General features: G+C 46.1%; 1 long non-coding RNA gene across 1 annotated transcript in view; it reads left to right on the forward strand.

Annotated features, from left to right (window-relative positions):
• Positions 1–518: 518 nt before the first annotated feature.
• LOC110119854 overlaps positions 519–14,301 on the forward strand; it is a 30,639-nt gene continuing 16,856 nt past the window's right edge. The window contains exons 1-2 of the long non-coding RNA XR_002308365.2: positions 519–915; positions 13,370–13,484. This is a non-coding gene — a long non-coding RNA (uncharacterized LOC110119854). The remainder of the gene's footprint in view (positions 916–13,369; positions 13,485–14,301) is intronic.

Consider the following 14,301-nt stretch of genomic DNA (forward strand, 5'->3'; position numbering starts at 1 on the left):
TACGACGATAACGCGATATTCTTTTTCCCGCGTTTCCGTTTGTTTTTGTTTCCGTTTTTGTAGTCATTTCCGCTTCCGGTTTCGTTTTCATTTGGCCGTCTGCGTCGTTTCTTTTTTTTCCACGAGGAGACAACGTGGCGTAGCGTAGTCGTGGAAACGGGATAATCTTCGTCTCATGTTCGTTCTTCCGAGTAAGTTTTAGTCGCACGTTCGATCCACTTGCGCTCGATAACGTTTCATCTTTTCAATCCGTAATTTCCGTGTTTTCCGACCTCGTGGCTTCCCCTTCCCTTCTTTTCCCTTCCCTTCCCTTTCCTCTGCCGTCTTTACGCGCACGCTTCACTGTGTCGCGAAGGTGGCAGATGGACGAAAAGAGAAACCAATAGCAGGAGAAGGTCGAACAGAGAGGGAGATGCCGCGTTGTAGGAAGAAGGAAGGAAAAGCGAGCGAACTGGGACCCGAGCGAGAAAGAACAGAAGGAACGAAGCGGGAGACGGGTGGGAGCGAGCGAGCATCGACAGGGGGAAGGGGAGAAAGAGAGAGATAGAACAGGGAATCCACGAGCGATCGACTGCCCTAGTCAGTCCTCGTCCGTCTGCCGGTCGGTCGTTTACGTTTATGTTTGACAGCTTGTGAATTCGCGTCACTCGAGCTTCGACCAGCCAGTGCTTCGTCTGTGTGTGTGTGGATGTGTATGTGTGCCGTCTCATCTACCTACACGCTCGATCAAAAAAATGAATTTCTTCTCGACCGACTTGCCGATATCAATCGAGACTTTTCTCTTTTTCCTGGATCGTTCGATTTTTCGAATCGATGCCTCGCATCGATATTTTCCGATCATCTTAAAAGACACTTTTATCCGTTCACGCTAGTTACCGGACTTCGACGATTCTCCGATTTTCAAAGGAAAAAAAGGTACGTGCAGCAATGAGAACATGAGTTACTTTTCCTTTTCTCTTTCCTTTTTTTTCTTTTTTCTTTTTTTTTTTTTTTTAAAGGATCGAATCGTTAAAAATTAACGAACGAGAGAAAGTTGGACAAAACGAAGGCGATTAAAGGCGCACACTGTCGTCGCAACGTTTCGTACAGTTCACGCCGCATAAATAGAACGATGCGAAATAGAACGCCGTTACCGATGCCGCGTCGATATCGCTGGAATGTACTTGCATATTTCCTCCGATTTCGTACGGGCGATTCGCGCGCAAATCGCAACAAACGCTTTGCATTTACGTCGCGGCGCGTGTCTCGTCGCATCCCCTAGCCACGTGTCGAACGACACGTTTCATCCCTGTTTTCCTTCAGCGGCAAATTCGCCGGTACCCTCGTTAGCTGATCGTACCTTGTCGCTTGTCTTTTTCGTTCCTCGTCAAATTGGTAAACTGTAAACGACGAGTTTTCCAACGAAAAGACGGTACATCGTTGTTCGAGCGAGGAATCCTCGATCAAGTCGTAATATTCGGTCGGCGATTCGCTCGACCGAGAAGAATTAACAGCTCGGCACTCGAGTCCGTAAAGAAAGAGCGATGGAATCGAGAAGGTGAACGCACTCACGCGAAATTTACGCTGGCCGCGTATGTGCGCACGTGCGCAGCCGTGCACGCGTGTACGTAGGATCGTTTGATGTTGGCAAATGGCGCAAGTAAATCCGCGTATTATTAAATAGATAACGACCATAAATTTGGCCAAGTTACATAAAGACGCAAAAGTGCGCGTTAAGGTCCACCGTTCTATTTATGTACCGACACGGCCGACGTTCTAAGACCGCGGTTCTCAACCCCGTTCTTGCGCCTCTAATCGTACAACGAACGCCAATCGCCTCGAAACCGAATTCGCAGGTTTGCACCGATAACGACGCTTCGATACTCGATCTGTATTTATTAATGAGAGAGGGAAGAAAAGCATAGGTTTCGTATTGAAAAGCGCGGAAGTTTATTACCACGAATATCGATTGGCAATGAATTTATAACGCGTTCGAACGCGTACCTGTAGTGGGTCAAATTTTTGAAAAATAGAACTGCTTTATGGTAGCAGTCCCGTTAAGTCTCGTCTTCTTTTACTCTAGCGATCGTTCACCCATTAATGAATCCAATTATTGCTCCGACTTTCAACAAAATTCCTTGCATTTCCGCGTGCATTAAAAGCAACGAGGAAACGTGATAAAAAGAGAGTCACTGGGGAGGAAGTCATCGAGAACGTTGTCCCTGTTTATCGTTGCCCGTATGTCTATTTGCCTTTTATCAATTCTAGAAGCGATAATTTCTTTTCTAAATTGCGAGACCGCGGGGCCGCGAACGTGGACACGTTCGTATATCCATTTTACCCGCAAAGACGAGTACGATCGGTTTTTTTCCATCCTATTCGAGCAACAAAACGGTCCCGATACCGCTAATGGCCCGAAATAATTCGGGTACGATAATGGATCGCGGGCCCCAACGAACAATCTCGCAGTAGAATGATCCGTTTGCGGTCAGACGCGTGCTCGGTCACGAAGCAGCGGCGACGTGCAAGTACCATCCTGCCGTGAAAGGATCGGACAAACTTCTACGAGCTGCCCTGTACAAGTTTTTCTGCGGCGCCTCGTCGCATCATTGGCACGCTTCCAAACAAGCCAGCTCCGAGCTTCGTCTATTTTCGTTGATTCCGATCTTTACAGGAAGACAGTGACCGCATTCGCTACTGCCGCTTCTTCCGCCATTCGCGATAGACGCTCGAGCTGTTCTCGCCCGTTCTTTTCTTCCTTCGCGAGCTTTTACACGCTCGAGAACTCTCGCCGAGTTCCTATCACGCCTCTTTTTCTCCGTGCGCAAATTGGACGACTGGTTTTTATTACTGTATCAGGCTTCCAAAAATCTTTAAAAATTCTTCAACTAAATCCTTCTAGGCGAAACGTTTAAAGTTTTTCAGAAAGAATAAGAATTCGCTAGAAGAAAATTGGCGAGCGAAATTTTACGCAAGTTCTGTTGCTTTTGTTAGGTTACTCGTTGATGAATAGCCGTTTTTCAATAACCGATGAAAATAAAAAGTTACCGTTTAATAATCGATCAGCGATCCCTTGTGATCTTTTCTCTTTTTTCACCAGATCGTCTATTTCAATTTTACAGAATTCCTATAGAATAACTTGAATCGTTCCAACTCCTATTGGACAACCTAATACAGTTTCGGCTCTAAATAGAAACGTAAATCTCCGATCGCACACGTCGCTCGAGAAGTCTTAGAATTTTCGACCGTCGACGAATTTCGTTCGATCGCTCCTCGTCTCCGTCTACTTCCATTCGATCGCACCATCGTTGAACGCACCAACGCTTCTCGCTCTGTGCCTAACGCATCGCATGCAACAGGTATCTGGCCTGACGTCACGATTTCAGCGCGAAGAAAGAACAAACGATGCGAGAAGTCGCGAGATACAGTGGAGAGAAAAAGAGAGGTACAAGGAGGCCGAAGCGGGGGTGGGAGCAACGATGACTGGATGGTGGTGGTGGAAGTTCGTGCCGGTCGCCGGCGGTGACGACGGTGACGGCGGTAACAGCGGTAACGGCGGCGGAAGGGCCGCGGAATCGTGCATACATACTTACACACACAGGCCGGTCGCGCATGACTTTGGTCGTACGCGTTTCTCGTTCTGTCTCTTTCACCCTTTCCTTTCTGTCTGCTCGGTGCGCATTTGTTCTTTCATTCTCGTCGCGGTGTCTCTGTTGCTCGCGGCGCATTGTCACTCGAGAGAAACAAAATCAGCCGAGCGGAGTTGTGTCACCGCGACACCCTGTTACGCGAGTATTATTCAAGACGCGTGTGCGTGTTCGCGCGAGCGTACACGCCTTTGAAACGTCGAAAGAGCGTAAATACGCGGAAACGAGGAAGCTCGTCGATCAACGGTAGTTGGGTCGACGTGTCGCGACACCTATGTTTCTTTTTAAACGAATGCGACGAAGAAATTAATTGCAGATCATCGTGTTCGATCCGTTCGAACGCACGAACGATTCGACGTGCTTCGAACTGCGTGCAAAAATTCGTACGATAACACAGAATCGCGAGTTGTATATCGCGTCTGAAGGGGAAATTCGAAGTCGCCGCACCGAACCGGCGGAAAAGAAAAATCCGGGCATAGTCGTGTCGCGAGAGACGGAGGCGATCGTCTTCCGCGTTTTTCAACGGGTATCTGCTTTTTCTTCTCGGCACGTAGGACGGCCGACGAGGGGAACAGTAGCTGCAGTAGGTGTAACGGGGTGCCGGTAGAGACGGCCGCTGCCACTATGGGAATTCTAATTAGAGATAATGACGTCATTAAGGTCTGAGCCACGACGAGACGAGACGGTCTGCTGCGCTTGCTGTACATATGTACTCTGTGCCGAGTATACGTATGTATCGGTGCCGCCACGTATATGCAAAACGAGCTTTGTTCGCTTCTGCGTGTTCTATCATGGCAACGTACGCTCCTCCCGTGCGAATGCACTTGTAACCCTGGACGAGAAAAGGAACGTTCGCTATCGGCCGACGAAAAAGACGGTTTTCGCGCGAGTGGGAATACACGAGCCGGATGGGCCGCGGGGAGCGTCGCTTTATCGAACGAACGGCGTCGCGATATCGAGTCGGTGGCAGTAACGTTAGCGTTATTGAAATGCACCGACGTATCGTCTTCCTTCATTCCGACCAAGCGTTATCGCGTAATCGTAAATTCGACTTTATCCGCTCGAGCTGCCTGCGCACCGTTTATTCCGCAACTGAATGAATAAGGATGTAAATGAGAAATATTAAGAACGATAGCGCACCATGATTTACACTTATTTCTTTCTTTTTTTTCCCGTTTCTTCCCGCTCACCGTTAAGTAACCGAGTAGTTTCGGTTCAGAGTCCAGCGCGATAGCGTTTCACCAGCGAACGAGAGATCCAGCCGCATGACCAATCTTTGGAACTGTGTCTCGGATTACGCCGTACCCTAACCTCTCGCGACGTCAACCATCTCGAGAAAATCCAGCTTCTCATTGATTAATCTATCTACGATTGACGATTACGTCAAGGATGTACTTATTCAGATTCTCGGCTTTCTCGATCGAACTAGTTGCAAAATGGATTCCAGCGACATAGGTTATCGCGAAAGCAGCGCACCGACGTCGCCGTTATCTCGATGTCGCCGTGTCTATCGAGTGAAACTCTCGCTACTGTTAGTGGCTCTGTGTCGTTGTTTCTCTGCTAACGCGATTATCACGCGACAACTATGTGCTATGTATATATAATATATTGTACGTTTCGCGTCAGAAAATTCTGAAAACCGTCATCCTTGGTTCGTTTCTCTGCGCAAAAAAGGAAAGCCAGTGTTCGATTGCGCTTAACGTCGTTATATTCGACATTGCTGCGTCTAACGCCGTTTGAGGCTTTCGGGCGAAAGCCACGTCGCGACACGTCGTGACACGGCTCTCGTCCAAAAGCCGCAAACGGCGTTAGACGCGACGGTGATGAGTATAATACTGTAACGCGATACAACGTTAAACGTGGCAATTCAGGCCGTGAAAACAGCTTCAAGACCCTGTGTTCAATCGCTCGGACGGAAGTCGTAGATTTCTCGAGCTGCGTGAACGCGCGTTACTCGTACGGGACTTGGGAGGCAAGCCAACCGCACCGGTAAGCAGGACCTTATATGGCGTAGATATTCTCGTTGCTCCTTTTCCCGTAGCATTCCTTAAGCTCATCGTGAACGGCGAGTCGTCTCGTCCCTCGACACGCGCGTCTCTCTCGCGTTCGAAGCTCGCAAACTCTATAAGGCGTTTAAAAGTCCGTTTGGCTGTGCCGTGAACCTCGCGATCGTACCGAGCATTTCGTTTGAGAACCCCTGACATGCCTAAACGCTGCTACTTTACTACTCCGCTACTCCCTGTATCGCCAGCGCCATCAACAGCACCGTCCTCGCGATTGGCTCTTTAAACTTTAAAAGCCAACGCGCTGGCCGCGAAACTATCGACGACCGGACAGGGCCGTCGCAGATCTAGAGGATCCCCACCACGCGGATCTACGACGATGAGGCCCCTTTCAAATTTTCTCCCTTCCAAGCGTTCTTCTCGCGTGACGACGCGTTCCACGGATCTCACCTCCGTCTCCTTCCCCGTCGCTTATTCGCGAAATCGTTGCTCCGACCATCCTCCGTGTTTTCTTTTCTCTCTTTTTCTACTAGAGAGAGCGAATCATCGAATGGACTGGTGAAAAGTGCTGGTTGCCCTCTTTCGCGAGGAATCGACGCCTCGGTAGCACGCGGTTATGCAAAACAATTATCGTGGAATGCGGTCAGCTGTTCCGAGACGCGCGTTGACGTCATGCGATTAACGCGTGCGCGAATTCTTGCGGGCTCCTACGCACGTGCGTTGCGATTACGTGACTCTACGAAACTGCACACCCTTCTCTCCCATCCGATGAACCTTTTTTTTTCTCATTCTCTCCTTCATTTTCTCGCTGTTCGTCTTTTCGTCTCGTCCCGTTTCGTCTGATCTCATCTCGCCTACCCTATCGCTGAAACACTACCGGCCAGCTAATTAGAGAAACGCGAGGCGTTTCTCGCATCGCTTCGGTTTTTCGCTTGCGTAACGCGTCCCGAGACACGCCTCGTCCTTGAGAGTTTTACACGTGCCGGAATTACACCGGCTGTGAACTCGTTCGGTGTAAACAGACTACTAGCGTTCGTTTATCGCGCCCCAACCTCGTCGGCACCGATCTTTTTCGGCTACTATCCACGTCGATACGACACCACGATAACCAACGATAGATTTTTCGCGAAAGTTTAGCGCTATCGTTTCATCGTTTCTCAAGGTACGTGCTTCCAAGTATTTGATATTCTCCGTGCTTCGACCTTCCAAGTAATATGTAATACGGTCTGTCGTCGAATAACGATTGAATATTTCAACTTTGAAGGAAGAAAAATGGGCACCAAAGCTAATAAGTGTTCGGTTTCCTCGGTTGTTTCGAAACGGTAGACAGATAGAACATTTCCACTGTACATGTAAAATGGTTCTACCATCCATCGTACTCTGAATTCTCTCTCTACGAAATTTTATCTTCGACCGATATGATGGTCCTGCTAAAGTCGTATGAAAGAAATCGCATCGATCGCGTACGATCGTGGGAACGCGTTGGCCAAAAGAATTGAATTTCTTTCGCTGGTTCGCGGCGATTCTTTGAAGCGGAACAACGAAGAGAGGGGAAGGCAGAGAAAAGGAACGACCACGTCGGAGGTGTAAGAGACAACGAATAGCAAGTAGGTCGTCGGTCGTTCGCCGATCGTCGTCGATAGCGGTAGGTAGCACCAATCGGCGTTGGGTCTTTAAAAAATTAGCAAGCTTCGGGTCGCGCGTGGGTTCGTTCAACTTTGGCTGTCCGTGCCGCTCTCGCGCACTCACGCGGCGAGAATATTTCTCCCTCTTCGTCGCCTTCCATCCCTCTCCCTTTCTTCTAGCTCCTCTGCTTCCGTCTCCTTCCATTCGCACGTATATAGAATGTTCCGCCCAAGTGACTCACTAGTCCTCGCTAGTCCCTTCCTTTTTTCTTTTACGATTCTTCCCGCTGCTCGTTATCCACCAGATATCGAAGATTCTCATCTAAGAATCTGCGACTTGCAGCAACTGCGAAACACGCGACAGCGAGTGTCGAGTCATGCGATTTTCCCGACTCGTGACCGACACGTGAACTAAATTTTAGTCGGGATAAAGCAACGATTATCGTTAACAGCGACGATGAGATGCGTGCGAATGAAGAATTCATTCGTTCCGTGGATGACGTTACATCGAGGTGGACGTCACGATGAATATATTCCAGAGAGTTGGATCTAGTTCGGAGTATCGTTACCATTCGAATTCTTATTACTAGATTACGGATATCGATGATGAATTCATATTTTTATGAAAATAATTAAAAGAGTAGGACCTAGACGGAGATTTCTTTCACCTATTAAATATCGTAACGAGTACTGTATTTTCCATATCGTACGATTTTCCATAAATGCACAAAAATCCGCAGTCTTTTATAGTCTAGTTGTTAGAAATCTAGGAGACAACGACACTTTGAGTCGAATAAAACAACACCAGAGTGTTATTTCTTTTCAAATTTTCCTCGCGATGGACAAAATTTGCCGTAACGAGAACTCTGGTCCAGATGTAATCCATATCGACTGATTATAGATTCACCGAACTCGATGATATCGCGATCAGCCGAACGCAAGGACGCTCGATAGATCTGTACGCGAGCAAGCGTGCTTGTTCTCTCGTAATCGGCTCACGGATCGGCCAATCAACCAAGTTCTATCGGTTGGTCCGGCCACTGAGCGTCGGGTACGTATCTACTTAGACGTGACATAGCTGTGTGCGACTCGAAGCGCAGCGTGGGAACTTCTTCGAAGTGCAGAGGTTCTCAATTTCCGAATTTCAAGCCAAAAGCTTTTATCAGCTGAGTGGAAAAGTTCTATTGACTTTACATGGCCAAAATACGGTAAAACCAAACTTCCATTTCCCGAATATCCCAATATCTGAACGTATTACAATTTTTATGTACAAAGTGATATACTTTGCTCGTGCGTCAATAGTAATGTTAAGAATAAATTATTTAAAAAAAACAACTCTGTCGATAGATAATATGAAACTGAGAAAACTCGTATCATCTCTAGCGTTCTTCGATAGTTTTCTTAGAAAATGAATGAAGCGTCGGTATATAGCAACGACGATAATGATTAAGGAAATATTCGTGTACATGGAAGCTGCCAAAGACGGAGAAACAGTAGTCGACGTATATACGTACATACTTACACGCGTCTTCGGTTCGTGCTTTATTTAGCAAGTTCTTGCTGCGTTTTACGACCGCCTTAGCTATGTGTTTTACAACCCGCTCGCTTTACAATGCGCCATCGCTAGAGGTTTTTACAAGCATCATTTATCTAAACGCTAGTATCGGATGTGTGGGTAGTTTACATATGGGTTGTTTCATAATGCACGTTCATATCTGCTGGATTGGGAAGAGACACAATACGCGGTCGAATATATGTATTATTTTCGTTCTTTCCTACGTATTTTTATATACATATTTTCTTGTAACAATACCGTATGTATGTTCGAAACCGAATAAAGAACGACAAAGATCTGGCACAAAGAATATGATAAAACATCAACGACGATCGATCGACATACAACATTTTCTCAGGTGGTAGATAGGACGCTTTAAGAAAAGGGGACAGAATAGCTTAACAAATTTCTGATTAATTAATAGGTTTAAGTAGTACAGCTTCAAAAACTTAGATAGGTAGATCGTCGAATCTTACAGATTTTAGATTTTTCTCCGTTTAGAATTCGTTGTACCTATTTTATAACGAGGTGGGTCGCGAATGTATTATTATTATTATTATTTATTAATCCGTTGATCGAATCTTTTATAAAACTCGATTCGAAATAGTATCCAGTATATTTTAGGAGTGCGGAATAGCGCTGCCTTATAAACAGCACAGGAATCTAATTCGATAATTTCGGTATTCGCGGTAATCTCGTGGATGATGGAAATATTTGGAGAAAACCGAAAGGACGAGAACGAGGTACGCGCGATCAGAGGATGCTCACGTATGAATCAGTCCATTTATTTAAGCCGTTGCAGCACACGCGTACATCTATGGCGGTGTGCGTGTCCCTTGCGCACCACGTCTTGTGCATAGATCGTCGTTCCCTCTTTCTCCCGTCATTCAGATACTCGCCATGAATGAACCGCAAACTCTTCGTTCGCCTCGTAGTAAATACTTTTTCCCACACGTTTCCCGCAACAATTCAGTTCACCGTTCAAGGTTCGAGGATAAACTCACCTATCAACTAATCGTTGCTTCTTTATCTTTTTACACGATCCGTTAAATATTCCACGGGGTAAGAGAAAAGAAGGATGGTTACAACACCAATGGCCAAGATAACTGTTCAAAGAACCTTGCTTATACCACGAATTTCGACTCACGATGTATACTTTTTCCTAGACAGGGTTTGGCGAACACGATTTATGAAAGGTTAACGAACCCCAGTTTCCTCGATAGCCACGATAGTAACATTCGTGGGTAAATGTTTTACGAGTGCTCGCTGAAACGTTAACAAGCCGCTTAGTCCTCCTGTTTATTACCAGCGGAGGATAGCGACTCCGTTATTTCAGCGTGTGAAAATCAGCCGACGTGATATTCGTTATTGATTCCACGATATCCCGCGATTATTATCCGCGCGTAATTAAACGCGAATAATTGGGCGATCGAGACCTCGTCGATTCATACAGTCGTTCGAGCGAGTTGAAGCGACAAAGAGTTCAGATCATCGGAAGAAGAGACAGGGGAAGAAAAAATGTCGAATTCATTGCCCAGTTGGTTAATCCAGAAGTTTATCTTTCGCTCGTTCTAGAACTGGGTCAACGCACTCGAATCTTCCGTGCGAATCTTCTACGCTCGTACATATACATTTCGATTTCTCTCCTTGACGTCACTGCTACTCTATTGCTGCGTTGTTCCAAGCATTAGCGCGGAGACCGCTCACAAATCGAAGCTAATCGCATATACAGCACTTTGTAGAAGTCTTTGGACTATCTACGATAATAATTTTATAATGGTAAGTAATAATTAGACTGTGAACGTTGATGTATTTACGAGAAATTTAGATGCAAATATTTCTAATATAATGTAAAAAAAATACATAAATGTATAAAATATTCAAGGCAACGTACTCGCGATAATACGTGATAGGTGAAACAAACCATTATTTAGACTGCATTTCTTGACCAATATTCACAAAAATGTGAATTTGCTTAAACGTTTCCGGTCTATCGACAAAACATTAAAATATTAAAAACTCAAAATATTGAAACAAGAGTAAAATTACGACGTAAAAGTTCAAAGCCTACGGCAAACTGAAAATAACATCAGGTATTTGCATATTTATTTATAACGACAAAACGTATGCGTATTATTACTTTCGCCGCAGTCCATACATCGCTTCAAATTTCACAACGATAACGAAAGTTCGACCGCGATTAGGCGCGTTCGCTTGCAAAATTGATAGACGAAATTAAACAACGAAGGCCCGTTATTTTTTGTATTAAAGACGACGGTTTCGATATCAGGCAGACGGCGAATAAGCAATAAATCGTTTGCGTCATAGCGCCACCTGCGCCAAGCTCGAATGCTTAGTTGCGTAAATACCTGTGTAACGTACGTGTACATATATGTGCATTCGCAGGAAATCGTCGTGAGCTCGCGTGTCCACATCCACGCATCGTCATGAAAGGAAACGACGAAAAGCAGCACGCGCAACAGGTCTTTTCAGATTCTACCGACACGAGTAAAATGAAAGGAATCCGTGCAAACTTTAACATACTCTTTTTACCCTTCTTCACCTTCTGTCCCGCACTCGTCTAAATTACTATTCGCTTAAACGCGTTACCGTGTGCTACACGTGGCACGCGATTAGCGTCAAGCCGCTACACATCGTTGCGACTGAATGAGACCGTCCGAATTCACTTCGTATCGAAATACGCCATTATACCACGTGTTACAGCTGTGTAAAATCGCTTAAAAATTTTAGCAGCTTACCGATTATTTTTGCTACGTTCTCTAGATTAAATGTTGCTTCATTTAAATTCTAATTTTCTATCCCTTGGCTTATTTTTACAAAATTTACCGATACAAACATCCTATTTAAAGTCCCGTTCGCTGAATTTCGAGTCCAGCCGAATACGCATAGGTTCGCACCATTCCTCTAGTTACATTTGTTAAAATATAAATTTGCATAAACATCGAATTTAGTCATTACAAAGGAAAAACATGACGTAGGTATGTAATTTAGTTTATCTGGTAGTCGAAGATTATTGCATGGACGATTTGCTATTAGCGTAGTTCAGTTTCGTAATCTTTACTGCTCGTATCGATATCCGATTCCGTTGGTTGGCCCCTTTCCCCTTCGCGTTAGGCTTCCCCTTTCCCTCGTCCGTGGCTGTGAATGCGCGGCGTCAGAATTCTTATCGAGTGGCAGAGAGCACGTTTACGTCAGAGGTGACCACACCGGAATAAGTTTTGTCCGGAGAGGGCACACGAAGATACGATTGCACGGAAAACGATCGTTATTCCGCCAACGTTCCGCTTCTACTTCTCTCGTTATCATTCGGAGCGGTGTGCGTGCAACCGCGACTCTTTAAGTCTATTCACTGGCCTCGTGTTCCTCTTCGCGAGCGTCGATCGAGGAAAACCCTCGTTCGACCGTTCCGGAATACCGGACGTTGCGAAACTCGAGAAACCTCGATTCTGATACTCCTCATCGCGTTTAAAACAATGTCAAGATGGGAACGTTCACTTGGTTTATATTTGGCATTTTTGTGATTCTAATAAAGGGGAACTTTTGTACCAAGCTACGGAGGAAGTTGCGATAAACGCAGTTCTCTATCGACGAGATTCGGTTAGCGAAGATTCGAATTGTTCTATCGGTATCGGATACGTGTCCGCCCACTCGTCGTTACCACACAACGCACACGCTTCCACCCATCTCAACTGATTTTCCCGTAGGCCAAGATAGAATTCGTTACAGAATACTTTATGTATGCATTGGTACATACATTTGGACACTTTCAGATTACTGAAAATCTAGAGGTTCGCGAAGGTATTTCAACACTTACCGTAGAAAAGTTTCACGGGTGTGTGTTATATAGAACATTGAAATTTCTCCACCACCGTAACGTGATACGACTGTCGTGATTAAGCAATCAACAACTGAGAAACGTTCTTTTATCAGAACGTTGAAAATGTGATAACAATATCAGGTTTTTAATCGAATTACACCATACATATGTTCGTATACTCGCGTAGCAAGGTACACGTGGAAATATATTTCGCAAATTTTTTGACGAATCATTCGATATCGGATGCGTTCTTTGTCGTTTCTCCCTTCGTTCTGATACATGCTTCTACATAGCGCAGAAAGAGAGAGAGAGAGAGAGGGAGAGAGAGAGCGCAATGATCCAGTAATGAATGGATTAAACAGCCTGACGTCACAGGATGGATTATATAAACGGTGGTGCGCGTGACATCGAACGTAGGAAGGAAGTTGGCTTCCTTTCGTACCTAGAAGGTATTCGTCCGTATGCACGTTCGTGCAATACATGCATACGCATAAGCGCGTACCCAAACGATTTCGTTGTCGAGGGGTCGTTCATTTAAAAGCGGACGAGCTCGGTTAGAATGCCGATGACGACAGTGCCGCCCCTTTCGAAACTTCCCTTCGGTGAAACTCTCTCGACCTCACTCTCCTTTCCGATACACGACGATCGATTTTGACCTGCTTTTTTACCTTCGATTGACCGTACACCTACACCTACAGAGATTGTTTTCCTTTCTGTTGCAGATCTCGGATAGAAAGTCGTAAGAAATGTTTGGCTGAGACATTCTGTTAGCCGTTTAAACCCACGTTCCACGCAGTTGATAGAGAGTCGCGCGAGTATACGCGTGCCAGAAGCAAGGTATGCCTTCTAAGAACCCATCCTGCGATCCGTCGCGTCTAACCGTCGACTCTGGTCGGTATATTTTTGAATCCGCTCCGTCGAGGATTTAGTCGAATAGCGGCGCGCCGTACAGTAGAAACGATGTTTCGTAGTGAGACCGAGTGGACGACCCAGTTTTCGTGAAGCTCGTAATACGCGGAAAGATCTAGGCACGTGTTTATGGATCGAGACAGACGCGGCTCGTTTCTCTCCGAGGTCCACCGTGGTGGTTATTAACGCGTGTAGTCTGGGAGCCGTCTGCAGGTCGACGTCCGACGCGCAGAAATAGAAGCACCGCGACGCTCGTTACATTCCGTCACCTACAATCGCTGACCATCCTCGAAAGCCGCTGGCCAATTCGCCGCTGCCGATTCCACCAGTCTCGTGCACGCGTACTGCATTTAAAACGGTCACGCGTGCTGTTTTAGCTCGGCAAGACTACCGGGCACCGATCATCCGCGGCTTCTTCCGGTAGGCGCCGTTATATCGGGTCGTCTGGAACGCTCTTCCGCTCTCGTCCATCCGTTCGTCTATTCCGACCTTTTTCACCACACAGATTTCTTTTTCTTTCTTTCTTTCTTTCCTTCCTTCTTTCTTTCTTCCTTTCTTCTTTCTCTCGTAAATGATCCAGGTATCTGTGAAGATTTCACAGTAACGGTTTTTCGCTTTCGTCTGTTGAAACGACGATTACCTCGGAGTTGGTTAACGGTCACCCTCCTAACACTGGAAGAAGGGCAGGTGTGTAGTCCGGTTTACGAGGGAAAAGGGCAGCTGCTCGTCTTAGACGCGCTCTCTC

The sequence above is a fragment of the Bombus terrestris genome, chromosome 14 (genome assembly GCF_910591885.1).
Source record: "Bombus terrestris chromosome 14, iyBomTerr1.2, whole genome shotgun sequence".
In the NCBI taxonomy this organism is placed as follows: Eukaryota; Metazoa; Arthropoda; class Insecta; order Hymenoptera; family Apidae; genus Bombus; species Bombus terrestris.